Raw genomic sequence first — 15,019 nt, forward strand, 5'->3', positions numbered from 1 at the left:
TGTAACATCGTCGTCAGCCTTACTGTAACTTCGCATTGCAACGGCACCAGAGGCTCAGGTGTGAAACAGGATCCTGCGGTACTAAAAGAGCAAGAAGATTGCGCTCCAAAGTGATCACGGGGTTCAAATTATAGAACTCATTGGAAGTCCACTAAGGCCCATGAATTTGTTTCTACTGATGCCAACAGGCTTTGGATCAGGCCTCAGGGATACAGGCTGTTAAATGGATCCTGGATAATCTCATGCACAGCACCACTTGCGTGATTCACACTGAGTAATGCTTTCCCGGATCAGGGAAGCCTTACTTAAGTGCCACTCAACACAAACAACGTTTACAAAATCAGACCTTTAAAAACACGTCCTCCAACCTGAAAAATCAACAGAACTGCTAAACCACATTTCCACCAAAACTTTCAATTCACCGTATTTTCTTTCAGTAAATGTATTGGGTTAGCGTACAAGTTGTGGCAGCAGAAACAACACCCTACACACTGCAGTAACTAAAAACTCTGAGCACAGAAGCATCCATCAAGCCAGCTTTTGCCATTGCCAAGTACGGCTCTGCCTGAAAGTCTCTGGCAGAGACACCTGCCCCAGGCCTGTTGACATGCATGCATGTGTCTTGCTGTAGTCAGTGTCATCTGCATCAGTGTATCCAGAGACAGGCTGGGGCTGTGTACCTTTACTGTTCCAGAAAAGTAGCTCGCTCTGTTCCCTTCATTAAGATCCAGTTCAGCAGAGTATTTAAATACGGACTTAATTCTCGCTGATTGTGTTTCTGAGCAGAATCAGGGCCAGCCTCAAGACTGGTTTGTTTTTTCAAGGTTTAACTGTTTGAATTTTTTGCACAGCTTCAGAAAACAACAAAAGCACCTACACCTGGGCTTTCAAAGGTTTATGAAGGCTGGAATTTCAGCAAGAGTGCCCTGACTCATCCTCCCGGACTCTTGGGGAAAGCCTGCCTCAGAGACCTCACCGTTGCTGTACTATCACGACTTGCTAGCTGTGCCACTAGATGGCTGCATTTCTCAGCGAATGCGATTATTTCCATTAAGGTACTAGACAAAATCCTTCCAGAGTTTATATGTGATCACAGCACAGGGATGAAATCTGTATCTACTCTGTAAGTAGCTCACAGAAAAAGCCAGCTGTACAGAAACTCAGTAGTTCATACTGGAACACAAAGAAGATAATCCCCATCTTTTCTAAAGTCCTGAAAACAATCAGAAAACCAAATAGAATCACTTATGTTCACAATTATGCGGCATCGCCATGGCAAACAGATGTGCACTGCCTATAAAAGATGACTGCTCTTTTTCTCTTTCTGAAACTTTATTGCCATTTCTTAAAAGTTGTGATGGGGTGCAGAGCGCAGGAACAGAGCAGATGTGCTGGACAACATACAACATGTAATCTGCAGGAGTTTATGTTTCAAGTGCAGATCTCTAGTCCATTCATACTACACACGCCTGTCCCAAAAGTGTACAGATGCCCTGCGCTGTGAAATGACATCGGAAGAGTACAATGAGGTTAATGTGCACTCTTCTTTCCTGAAAGAGAAAGAAGTAATGGGACAAAACTCAATGCATTAAAGTAATTCTTGGCCAAATCTTTCTGTAAACGTTACAGACTGTGAGTTATTTGGTTAAAGCTACGCAGCCAAGAGGGAAATGAAAATTGAGTGTGTGACACAGGTTTCCATTTGATACAAAAACTTCAAGGCTGGTTCAATCAGTTCACAATAGCACCTCCCTTTACCTCCCGCCGTGTGGACACTCAGGCACCATGGATGCTCTTTCAAAGAAATTCTCCATAGGACACTTTTTCTCTTTGTCCCTGAAAATGAGCTTGCTCCTTGCCCTCCAGACCGCTAGCCTTTATCAGTGAGAGCATCCTCTAAAACTGGCCTTTCTCATGGGCGTAAAACCCCCTTCCTCACTGCCTCCCCAGCCCAGGCTCACTGCAGCGTCTGACAAAGCTTGCCCAGGATGGTGACTTGATCGTTTGCCTCTCTCTGTCACTCCACTGGCTCACCTGTCAAGTATCTTGTGATCACCCTCAGGTCACTGCACAACTGTGTCCCTCCATACTCGTCTGCCCAGCTCTCTTACCCTGTCACTCCTTTCCTACTCCCTCTGCTCCTCCTACAATCAAAACCCTCTTTGCACTGTTTTCCCTCATTGCTCTGGTGCTCCAAGTGGCCTCTGAGAGCTCCCCTGCAAAGCCATCTCATTCTCATTCAACCCCTCTGAGGATGCTCACCTTCAGGTAAAGCCTAGAAGAATTGAGCCTGTGACATCATCTGCTAATGTGGGTAACTTCTTTAGCTCCTAGGTGAGCTGCTCAATTGCTTTTTGCAGAGGGGTGGTATTTTAGCAGACTTATAAATGTGCCCCAAATACTGGAAGGCTGGTCTGGAAGAAGACACTTGCTAGACATTAAATCAGCACAAGTAAGAGGCCAACAGCGGAAACCAGCAGTGCTGTCAGGTAAGGAGATTCACAGCATTTGTAATCCTGACCACACAGAGCCAGATTCAAATGCCCTCACTCGCTCGCTCCAGTTATGATTTGAAAACTGATCAGTCATCTGCTATGGACACGTAGGCAGAACTATACAAATACAAAACAGGAACTAAATCTACACTGGGATTTTTTATCATTATCATTTGGCAGAAACAATGTGCAATACTTACAACATGTTTAAAGGAAGAGGGAGGTCTCACTGTGCAAACAACGGCAATTAGAAAAGTTCAGAAGTTTGTGAACTCTGGCATTCAGGTCCTTTGACTCAGATAATTACCTTTGGATTTTGCACGGTGTTTTTGGCTCCCTGGTCTCTATTATGAAAGGGAATGAATAGTTTTGAGCTTGTAAAACAAAGAACAGTCAGGAATAAGAGTATTATGCAAAGCAGAAGCTTTGGTACAGTACAATAAGGATTTATAGGGTTTCAATTTATAATCTGTTTGTAACCTTATTACACCCATGAAATGTCACATTCCAGGGACTAGATCAGAAGGGTATTTTTTTTCCTGGTGAAATTGAATTTTGATGCAGTTTCAGGGTGTGAAAAGGCTTTTCTTTTAATTTTATAGGCCCAAACCTGCAAGTTTTACTTATATTGGTAATCCTTATTACAGTAAATAGGCGCATGAAAGCCAATGATATTACTCCCTAGTGTCAGTTTTGCTAACATAAGGCTCTGAAGCACCAGCTCTGTATTACAAAGAATTTCTGACCTGAAAAAAGAAGCCCCCATTAAAAGCTGGAATTCTACTAGCTCTCTCCCATTGCACACAGCTCCAAAAAGCTGCTAAACAGGGGTCATTTGCAGAATACCAGTCACTTTCATGCCACTTCAATGCTCATTACCAAACCTCAGTCTGTCCTGGCTCATTTTCCTTTCTTTAAAAAACGTTGCCATTCATTTGGCTCCAAAATACCCTAAAATGAACAGAGGGAGCTGACCTAAATACAGATTTTGGTCTCAGAACGCCCTGGCTTTGAAGGAGGAAGCTCTGAGATGGATTTCAATTCCAGAGCAAAACCGCCACCAAATTCATTGAAATCAAGGCTGAAGTTGGCCTGTCATCTCTACTGGGGAAGCTCAAAAACCAGAGGTTAATGGGAAACACAACCTGCAGTGTCCTGGAAGCATAAATGCTTACATGGTAAGAAATACTATTTAAAAGGGAACATACGTGTTCTCATATAATCAATGCACACCGTACATGCAACTCCATCTTGTAGCAGATGATGTGAGATGCCACTGGAGGTAGGATCTGCAATGATCTTAGTGTTCTATTTCCCTCCTCCGCGTGATTTTTGGAAGAAAAGGATTATCTAAGCACATCCTAGCTGACTGCTTGGTACCCATTAGCTATTCAATACATAAACAAAGGCCAAACGTGCTCTCGCTGTAGTCAAACAGCAGGAGGAAAGCCCCTTCATACCGGTGGAATGAGTTAGGAACAACAGAGAAAGAATGACTCTCACCTGCAACTAAGATTGCATCTGAAAGCAAAGTGTTATTTGGTGGATAAAGCAGAACACATTGGGAAAATCTCCTGATTCTGCTTCCTAACCTAGACACACTACCCTAGCGTATGCTAGGAGAAAACTGGGAAGAGACCATGCTGTATTGGTATAATGTGGTAAGTTAGTGGCACAGTGGAAAGCATATCATCATTGCCAAAAATTGGTTTAATTTCAATTATACAATGACAATTTTAGACTTCTATCTTCTCAGTTATTTCCCTGTATTTTAAAAATTAAAAAAGGAGGTGCTAAATAACTCCTTACTAAACCTCACTACTGACACCAAGCAGAAGCAGCATTTAAGCCACCTTCTAGCACAAATCTCCCCTTGGACTGTACTGCCACAGAAAGTCCCTCAAACCAGCAGAGCTACTGCATTTCTACATTTGCTGCGTAGGAGATGAAGACTGAACAGTGAAGAGGCATTGCAGTGGAACGGCTGCTAAACGCAGCTCATCCTGCAGCTGCATGAGGGAGCCGTGGAGCCCACGGGCTGCAGAGAGGAAATGTGCAGAGATTGTGTCCGGCAGTAACTGGATAGCTCTGAGGCTGGTTTGGAAGGGGATTAGCTGTTCCTGACCTGTAAGTCCTGCAGGGAACACTCTTATTTATGTTTTGCATAGGGGATGTAGATTTGTCCTTAAGTCCACATACAGTTAGAAACAGGAGGAGAGTTCCTGGTCATCAGGCCCATCCCTCGCTGTGGCAAGCCCCGCTACACATAATCCCGGTCACGAACGGAGCAAGCTTTGTCTTCTAAGTACGTTGGTGATCTGCTCCCTCTGCTCCCAGTGGAAGGCTCTGCTGTGAACTCACTCCTCTGCTGGTTAGCAACTAATTTCTAGCTTCAATTTATTCACTGCCAATTTATATTCATTTGTTCTTGTGCCAACACTATCCTTTAGCTTAAACAGCTCTGCTTCCCTGCACAGTGTTTATTTCTCTCCTTCCCCCACCCCAACTAACTGACAGACAGCACTCTCCTCTCTGCCTTCACTTGCTGGATTAAATAAGCTGGTTCCTTCTGGTCTTCTCTAGGATGACCAAGTCCTCATTCCCCCTCTTACCCTGCTTTGGCTTGAGGTGTGGAAGTCCTTGTGTCCTGCCTGTCATTTTGTTCCCAGGTTCCTCACTGCCACTTCCAGGACTGTGTTAGCCCATCCCTCCTCTTTAGGATGAGAGGAAATGGCCTCAAGTTGCACCAGGGGAGGTTTAGATTGGACATGAGGAAAAATTTCTTTACTGAAAAAATTTCTTTACTGAAAGAGTGGTTAAACATTGGAACAGGCTGCCCAGGGAAGTGGTTGAGTCACCATCCCTGGAGGTATTTAAAAGACGCGTAGATGAGGCGCTTAGGGACATGGTTTAGTGGGCATGGTGGTGTTGCATTGACGGTTGGACTCGATGATCTTAGAGGTCTTTTCCAACCTTACCGATTCTATGATTCCTCAGTGGTCCTCTCAGCCCTCCTCTTCACCTGCTCTAGTACGACTTCAACCTCCTCGACCAGAATAGTGTGAAGTACACCAGAGCTCGCCAGACTTGGCATAACAGTATTCAAGCTTCCCTGTCCTCGCTTAGGTGTAAGTACAGTCCCCTCCTTTGCTTTGGACTTGAGACCATTACCAAAGCATCTGAGTACCTCACAGCTTGTGAATGTACCCCTCCTAACAACAAACCTTGGGAAATAGTATCTACTACTACAGCCACAGTAGAAGCAGAGACTTAAGGCCCAGGAAACCTAAAGCCCACATGCATAGAAGTATTTAGGTCTTTGATTCCCACTAGAAGTAGTCACTTGTTCATGAGTGGTGTGCATGCTTTTGAGGTTCTTGACCCACACAGCTTCCTGAGATATCCGAGTGATTGTAAAAAGAGTATCAGCATTCAGAAAAGTGACAGGGCAGCACTTAAGCAAGTACCCATGCTTGCCTGCTCCCCAGGGATGCAATCCACAGCTCATCACTGCTCCTCGCTACCATTTTAGGTAGTCAGGCAACTAAGAGATGACATCAGGCAGGCCTCCCTACCATCTCATTAACATCTCGATAAAGATTAACTCCATGATCCACAGCAAGATGGACAGACAAAGGCTTTGTAAAGAAGGCAGGATATAAAGGAGGTCCTGGTGAGGCAGGAAATATCCTGCAACAATAGAAATCCCATTGTGAGGAGGAAAAAAACCTGCATCTCCGTGGAGTGAAATCCCCAGCAGACTTTTCGGACACATTCCAATCACTGCAATCGAGTCTCTCTCTAACCTCTGTGACTCTCTGTTAGAACAATGCATGCATTTTAATTTCCTCTTCTCTGTTGGAAAATAGGTATGGATCCCGCCTGTCCTTTCCCTACTAAAGAACATTTGCAGGCATAACCAGGCTAAACAACCACAAGAGACTAACGTCTCCTCCCTGCTGCACAAGTCAAGAGTACGCTTTTGACCTCGTGTCCTTAGGGTGGCATAAGTACTTAAGCCATTTTTAGTTCCTGAGACGAAAGAAGCACTTAAGCTGCTTTAAACCTTTATGGTGGCATAAATGCTTAAGCTGCTTGCAGTTCCTAAAGCCAAGTTGAAGCTATAGCTACACATGAAGAACTCTGCATTTCTGCATAGGCACATGCCTGTGGAGAAGCTCAGATAACTATCTCCGCTCCTGCTTCCTTTCCTTTGGATGCATTTATTGTTATTCTATTAGAGTTCTTGCGGCTGTCTTGCATATTTTATGGAAGATTTAAAAAATGCTGTTGTGACAGATCTCTGCTAACGCTGATTAACAACATGGCAATTTATACAATCCGCTGATCTGGCCCAAAGCAGGTCAGCGCCTCGACACTCTTGACACCTTTGCTGAAATGGAATACCCACAGTTAAAATCAGCTGGATCTTAAAAGCACTGCACGGCAATTTCCTCTGTGTATAATGAATGCACTAAATACTCTGTCTGCACACTGCACTCCTCACCCCGCAGTGTTTGATCTTGTCATTCAATCTCAATACTTATTTTTCAAAGTTTCCCACTATCAAAAAATGAAGGCCCCCACTCCCCCTAGATTTCATCATGATTGTAAACCTAAATGAGGACTAGTGGCATACCATATTTCAGTACTCAGATATTTTGGGGTTACATGTGAGAGAGAGGAGTGTGACTTTTTTAACGCTATTAAAATATGTACAGCAAATGTTTCTAACTCCAGTGTGACTAAAAAGGTTTTCCTCATTAAGAAAAATCAAATCACCAAATAAAGAAAGTTTCAGTCAAAACCATGGTTATTTCAGAAAGGAGTGAAGTATGTGGAAAATACATAACTTGAGACTATTTTACAAACTTAGTATATGAACTCTGTGTACATAACTGTTAATACTTAATCATAAGAAAAAAAATCAGACCTCAGTCAGCATTCCAGCTGAATTCATGCTTGAAGCTCATTTATTACTGTGCCTTTGTGGATTCCCATCTCTGTCCCTTGAGAACTGGCAATAGCAGTCAAGGAAGAAAGGGAGGGATCAAAATTAGAAGCCCAAGTCAACTGAAAAATAATGATGATTTATAACTTGAGACAGCCCACGGAAGTAGATGGACGGGGATGACAGGCACAGGAGAAGGGCAGCATGGAAACCAAAGGCTGGGAGAGAGGATGGAAACAGTAAGAAAGGAGGAAAGTGGTGAGGGGCTGGGGGGGGAGCACATCATGTTCTGGCCGCACTGAGACACTGCATGGTTCTGCCCCGTAACAGCTCATCACCTTTTCTTAGCAAGATGTTGCTGTATTTCCAACATCACTGCCTCAGTAGCTCATAAACTGCTTATTCACTTGCCTCGGTCTGAAGGGCTTGGGTTAATCTGGCTGTTTTGACTCCAGCGTCCGAGGGAGCATTCCCATGTGAAGGGCAGACTGAGGGGAACCTCAGAGACGTTGCAACAAACAGTTGGGGTCAACAGCTGTCTTGGGCCAGCACAGCTGCCACTGGGAGAAGACTGGGTTTAGAGCCATATTTAAAAACGTATTAAAGATCTGGGGTCAGTGCAACACATGGAAAGAGACTGTTCCTGTCTCATGGGGCATACAAGTTCGGAAGTGAGGAACGCACAAAGACCGAGAGCAGTCAAACTAATAATAATTAATGAACATTTGCATTTTGTGGAGTTTACTATAAGCCTGAGCAGGAGTCATCTTTTTGCCCCAAACGGTGTTTAACCAAGCCATGGCAAATCAGATAATTCTTTTATGTATGGGCTTGGAGAAGTCTTGTTCTCTAAACATGAAACTGTATTACTAATAAACAGGTATACGCGAATTCAAACGACACAACCCACCAGGACTGTTTTCTTCTCACCTCTCTGTTTCAGCTGAAAATATAGTTCTGATTTTTTTTTTTCATCTCTCTGCTCTAACAACAGCAATAAAAGTTCTCAATCCCCAAGTTAAAAAAAAAGATGTTTTCTTTCTGCTTCTCCTTTTGTTCTCTTGCAATAAATTCTATAGTTGTCTTTGTTGCCTATCAATAGGTTAAACATATCCAACTTGTATATTTAAATGCTAAAGACAGAGAAGTCCCCAAGGATACGTCAATCGTTGGCTCTTGTACAAAGAAAATACTGTATTTTGCTCAGAAGAGCTTTCTGTGGCAATTTAAACACAGTGAGACAGACACAATATCCTGGAGAGAGGAAAACCTGCCTTATTACATTCCTGACCCAAGAGAAGGGATCTGCCCTTAGGACATAAAGAGAATCAGTGGGGGGAAAAAAAGAGAAAAGTTATCTAATCCTAAAAATAAAGACAGTGGTTCATAATACAGCATGACCTTCTTTTAATCTCTGATATAGTAGTTATACAGTATGGATATGATATAATACCAACAGGGCAAACACAGCTTGCCTGTCAGGCTGGGAACCAACTCCCTCAGCCTGTATCTATGTTTCCAGGCTTTGGACAGCTTTTTGGTAGGCTTTGGGATATTCTGTGGAGGGAATGGAACTTACGGGATATTGCGGGGATTCTTTCCCAATAAGATCACATCTTGTTCTTGTTTCATTTAATATACATATATTCACATATACAGTACAGTTAAGTCCGTTAGCAGCAAAATGCAGCTCCGTCAAGGGCAATGTTTTACAGCTCTCCCTTGATGTCCTGTGTAAGAGCATGCAGCTATAAAGCAACTGGCAGAAATTGCGTCTTCGTTTCCTAAACCTGAAAATTTAATAAATGAGATTCTGCCAGAACAGCAACATAAATGTTGCGGACATTAATCATTCCACTTTTACAGTGGTAGGAAAGATGCTTTGTTGACTCTCAGCTTTGTTTCTTCTCTGATGTTCTCTTCCATAACTCTGTCTAAAATCAAGTGCAATCTCATTCTTGAAGGTTGCATTCGTGTATTACTAGCTGGGAGGTTAACAGGTGAAGCTGGTGTGTTACAGGAATTCCAGCTTTCTTTACTCTTTTTTTTCCCAAATGTATGGAAATAATTTTTCAATGCATGCTACTGTGATAACTGGGCTTTCCCAGTTCCTCCAGCACTGATGCTCTGTATTGCATTTGCCTTAGTTCAAGCAAGGTATCACAGCTTCCATATCTTGTGATGTTGCCAAAAAAACCCCAAAAGCTCCACCTCTCTCTTCAACCACCTGAATCTGTGACCTGCCCAAGGACAGGGCTAATTGCACTTGTGTGAGGGAGCTGCAGCAGAGAAGTGAAGGAACTGGAAGTGGAAACCACGAACCAGATGCTCAAGTCAATTGTTCTCAAACAGGGATGTTTTGGTTATGTCTCTGCCCTCCAAGGGTATGCACCGCTCTTCTGAGAACTGCTGAAGCAGGAAAAGATGCAACAGGGTGACCATGAGGATGACTCAGTTCTTGGGGCACAGGGATGAAGGAGCCCACAGGGAAGAAGTGCCCCGCCGCTGGTCCTGAAAAAGTATGAGGGGCCAACTGCAAGCTGACCGCTCCTGGCTTTTCTCCCAGCCGCTTTCTCCTACCCATTTGCCTTCTGCATTACTTCCCTGCTCTGGCTGCCATCCTGGTTGCCTCCACCACAGTGCACTCCTGTGCATAACTCCTGCAGTTTGTATTACATGCTCCACACCACTGCGCGGACACTGGCAAACTCTCCTCCAACTTCCACTCACTCCAGCATCTTTCTTGGTGCAAACTGTGCGTGCTCGGATGCACAGTTTGAGAGCTGCACTGACCATGTAACTGCTACCCTAACAGCAAAAAAGCCTTTTGCTGGAGGGTAATCCCTTTTGGAAAAGGCAACCTGACAGGTAGAACCCCATTACAACTTTCACCTTCACCAAGACTTCAGCAATGCACGGAAATCACTTTGAGAAAAATAATCTTACATATCCATGTTTGGCTCACTTCTACTAAGTGTTTTTTATGCTCTTCACATTTAGGTCCCCAAATTACACCCACATTTTACCTGTCTTCTGTGTAAAGGTCACATGAGAAAAATTTAGGGTAATTTGGTGCCTGCAGTACAAACCAAGAGACCCAAGACAGAATAGCAAGGAGAAAAGCAGAGGGACGAAGAAGCCAGGTGAAGTGTGCACCAGTGATGGAGAATTCAAACTTGGCTCAAAAGACCAGGGCTGGAAGAAGAGACTGAACAAAGGCCGCTTGGTGAAGGGTTTCAGACCCACTGCTGACTAAGTGATGAAACTGTGATGTTGGCCTTTATGATGCAACTGCGACTGAAGGTGGTCTTCTCCCAAATCCTATACCCTAGCCCTGCACTGATATCTTCAGCCTGTTCTGCCTGCTTTCCTTCCTTCTTTCTCCATCACACATGCACGCAAGCTCTCACCACAGGCCGCCTGAGAGCTGGCTACAGGCAGGAGTGCTACAGCTTGAGATGCAGGAAGGATTCCTGCCTTCAGGAAACAGTTCTATGGCATGACTGCAAGGAGGTGCAATGCCTGTTCCTGCCATAAGCTCACAAGAGGAGATCCTCATTGCAAGAGCTCCACGTTCCCTGCAAATCTGTTACGCGTTCCTCTCTCAACCTAGTCAAAACAGTAATGCACAAACAAGGGCAGAGTTTTTCCTACAGTTGGATGGGGAAGAGGGTAAAGACTGGCCTGAAACCAAACATCTGCCCTTCACTAGGTTTGAGATTACCAGTGAATGTTGCCTAGAAAATGCACTGTCTGATACCTTCTAGGAGTGACTGAATATGGAAGGAGAGAAAACCACCTGAGGCTCAACTTCAAAATTTTCTGCTTCGTGATCTTTGCATTTAGGGATAAAAATTGATTTTACATGCAACTGCTACAGAATTTCCAGGAAAACCAAATTAAAACCCATTAAAACTCCCTCACAGGCAGTACCCAATGTGAGCAATGGCTGGCTGACTTCTTTACAAATCTGAACTCACATACAGCTGTGTACAATCTTTAACAAAAACATACGTGAAAAACAGGCCTTACCTTAAATAAAACCCGACAAAACCTGAACAGCCCGGCACTTAGCACTGCTACAGATGTTGGTGTAACACACTTAAAAGCATATATTCTATTTCTGGATTTTTCTCATTGGCAAAAAAAGACCACAGAGGACTTCTGCCAGCACACTTGAGAAGGAAGTCATCATAAAGAGGCATTACAATAAGGTACTTAATCTTATTTGCAAATAGTATGAAGAATGAAAATACCATCCTGGTTTTGTAAGAAGCACACCAGCACACACAAGGCAGAAGAACTAAATACTTTGGATGTTTTCCCACATTGCTGCAGAAGACAAAAATCTATAGGCCTCCTTCCTGCCACCATAACTCATCCGACTTCAATGGAAATCAGACCTGCTGTATATATTAAACCTGAAATTAACTATTCTCCCCCCATATTGTTTGGCTTTGATAAATTCCAGCCGTTGCTCCTAGCCGAGATGCGCAGATCTTGATTCTGCGAGCTGCTCTGCTCGCATGGGCTCTCATGGCAGCCCAGAGCCCATTAAATTTGACTGGGTCCAAACACACTGAGCTCTCTGCAGGAGCAGGGCTTTAGCAGCTTATAGTTAGTTACCAAGTGGTGGGTTCAAACCACTCTCAAAGTAATAATATTTTCCTTTAAAATGGGATATGTTCACAAGAAAATAAAATGGGAAGAGATTTCTAATCTTTACATTCCACAACACAGACCAGACTGGTGGAGCCAAGAAATAAATGCTCAACAGTAAAGATGCCTTGAGCAGAAAAAAATGGAAGCAAAAAAGTACCCAGCAAAATATTCCAACAACTGTGGTGCACCAAATGAATATATAAAGCCAGAGCTGTTTTATAGAAATTGTATGGTTTTAATGACAAAAATATGTTAAAATTTACACCGCCTTTCAGTGCATGGGTTTGGAAATAGACTGCAAGCAGGTTAGTACCAACAGGCTCTTTGAGTTAAAATGTAACCATGTATTACAGCAGCTTTATATCATTTTATATTAGCAGAGACAAACTGCTTAATCCCATGAGACAACTTATAAATCTATGAAAGGCTATAGCAAGGTAGAACAAGAAAAAGCTAAAAAAGTACTCTTTTAATAAGATTTTGAAGTCTTCCAAACTCCCAGACTGGTACATTTGGTCATCTATCTACACAGAAGGATTAGCAAAGTACTTGATCCCTTACAAAAAAGTTAAACCATTGCCGCCTTTTACTGAAAATCCCATGCTCCTAAAGGGGCAAAATAGCAAGGTAAATGTCAGACAGTTAAACGGGATCTGCTCTTCGGAGTGTATTAGACATACGGACAGTAACACTAAGCATGTAGACAGGACTTGCTGAACAATATGCACTTCGTTTAGCTCAACCTTGGACCAGATTTTGTAAAACCATGCACTTTCTTCTGCTTTTAGTACTTTTTAAATGATTACAGCACAGCTAACACTGATCCACTAAAATGAAAGAAAAGATAGTTCTCAGCAGGATCTTCTGGTGTAAATCAATCGGTAAGTCTTTTTAATTTTTTTAAAGAGTCCTATGCTTACCACATGGACACAGCCAAATTGCCCATATGATAAAAATACCAATGCTTTGTCTGCAGAAAGAGACTGTTGAATAGCAGAATTCTTTTCAATAAATGCACTTAGTGTGTCCTTACACATAATCTACGAAAGCTGCAGTTCAGATTAGGAGCTAATGCCTGATCCACTTTTTGCAATGAAATGCACAAAAAACCCTAAGAAAGTCAGGAATGTAGTGACTTAAAAACACACAACACTTTTCATAGAAATTACAAAGAAAAATGATGGCAGTGATACGCATTACCAAAATCTTTACTAGACAATGTATGTTTTAACGTTTGTTTCATCACAGAGGAGATCCTGGTAGAATTAATACAACATTGGTGGGTGATAGAAGTAGCGCTGTGTTAAAGCTGTGACATCACGACTGAACTGGAGAAGGTATTTCGGGCACTTCCTTCCTAACATCTCTAAGAAACATTTCTAACAAGCTTCAGCACGTGCAACAGTTTATTGCTCCTCTGAGACCTCCCTCAGCTTTTTTCCACTGGACATGCATTTAGAATTTATCTTTCACATCTGCACTAGGCTTGGTCATCCCAACCACATCCTAGCAAAGTTGGGGTTAGCAAAGGTCTGTCACAGGTTAGAAGTTAGTCACCCTTGATGCTCCAGGGAGCAGGAGCAGAGATACCTTCTTTCATCTCTCTCTTGCCACAGGATAACACTTTCTATTCTCTCGTATATACCGTAGACAGTCTTGTGTTGTAGCTAGACTACAGACGTATGTTTGAGCTGTTGGAATGAAAACTGTACAGGATCTCCTAGTAGAACACGGGGGTATCACCTAATGCACTTAGAAAAGAGCCAAGGCCAATTTTTTTTCTGCCCTGCATTCCACACACTAACTTTAATTGACTTGCAGTGAACTTACAGGTGCTTCTGGTAACTAAAAATCAATCCTAAATAGTCTGGTTTAACTCAAAGATTCATCTCTTCTCCTATATACCACTGTGGTACCATCTGAATGGGACAGACTTGTGCTGGCAGTCAGCCCCAGAAGTCTGCAGGAGTAAACCAAAGGGCAGTCCTGTATCTCTGTAACTCTCCCTCATCCAAAAACTATCAGAGCTGGAGCCTGGCGCCTACAGAATGCAATATAAAACACACTTCTTTTTTCAGGCTTTTTTACTAACCGTAAGTGTCGGAATCCCCTTGGCAATTAATTTCCTGGCTGGTAATCCCTTGGCTCTGATCCACATGGAGAAAGTGGCTGCACTGGAGGGAGGTGTGCAAGGCACACGCTCCGGCTTTGTAAAATGAAGCAGTCTCTTGATTTAAATGACAGTGGCCAAGCCTGAAAACTTCATATTTGCCCTGTATAATGAAGTAAGCTAAGCTCACTGTTAAACAGTCTTTAAGCCGAGTGTAATGTGGCAAACAGTCAAATACTGTAGGTAGGATTTTCTTGATTATCTGTGATAATATTAGAAATGGTTTAGGCACAAGAAACATATACAAAAACTACCCCAACGGTATAGCGAGATACAGAAATCTACATCATGTGATAATTAGCACTGATAACAGTTTAAAGGATAAAGCCTTAATTTTACTAACTTTAAGAAAAATTACACCAACAAAAAAAATCACACCCCCACAGTGTATTAAGCTTCTATATTCTCAGTTCTCATACAAAGGTACAAAACTCTTTCAGTAATCCTGCCTAGTGCTGGTAACTGGCAAAACAATCTGCGATGCGCTGTCCAGAGCTACAGGAATGCCTCTCCCTAGCAGCCAGGCCAGGTGGGCTTGATCAGTTTTGACATATATATTGTTTAAGTCTTCTGAGACAAAGGGGCAGAGAAGCTGTGTGGGCATAATTCCTGTAAGCGGCCAGACTCCGGAAAACATTTTGACTAAGTTTCCTTTAGTTTTAGACAAAGGTTCTCACAGGAGGAAGAAAGTTGGTACCGTGCTCACATGTGCTGTGAAGAGAACAGTGAGATACTATCTTT

The 15,019-nt window shown here is 42.9% G+C and overlaps 1 protein-coding gene across 3 annotated transcripts in view; it reads right to left on the reverse strand.

Moving 5' to 3' along the window:
- Window positions 1–15,019, reverse strand: part of GLI3 (GLI family zinc finger 3) — a 195,946-nt gene that overhangs the window by 10,930 nt on the left and 169,997 nt on the right. The window lies entirely within an intron of this gene.

Source organism: Aptenodytes forsteri, unplaced genomic scaffold (genome assembly GCF_000699145.1).
Source record: "Aptenodytes forsteri isolate BGI_AS27 unplaced genomic scaffold, ASM69914v1 Scaffold282, whole genome shotgun sequence".
Taxonomy (NCBI): domain Eukaryota; kingdom Metazoa; phylum Chordata; class Aves; order Sphenisciformes; family Spheniscidae; genus Aptenodytes; species Aptenodytes forsteri.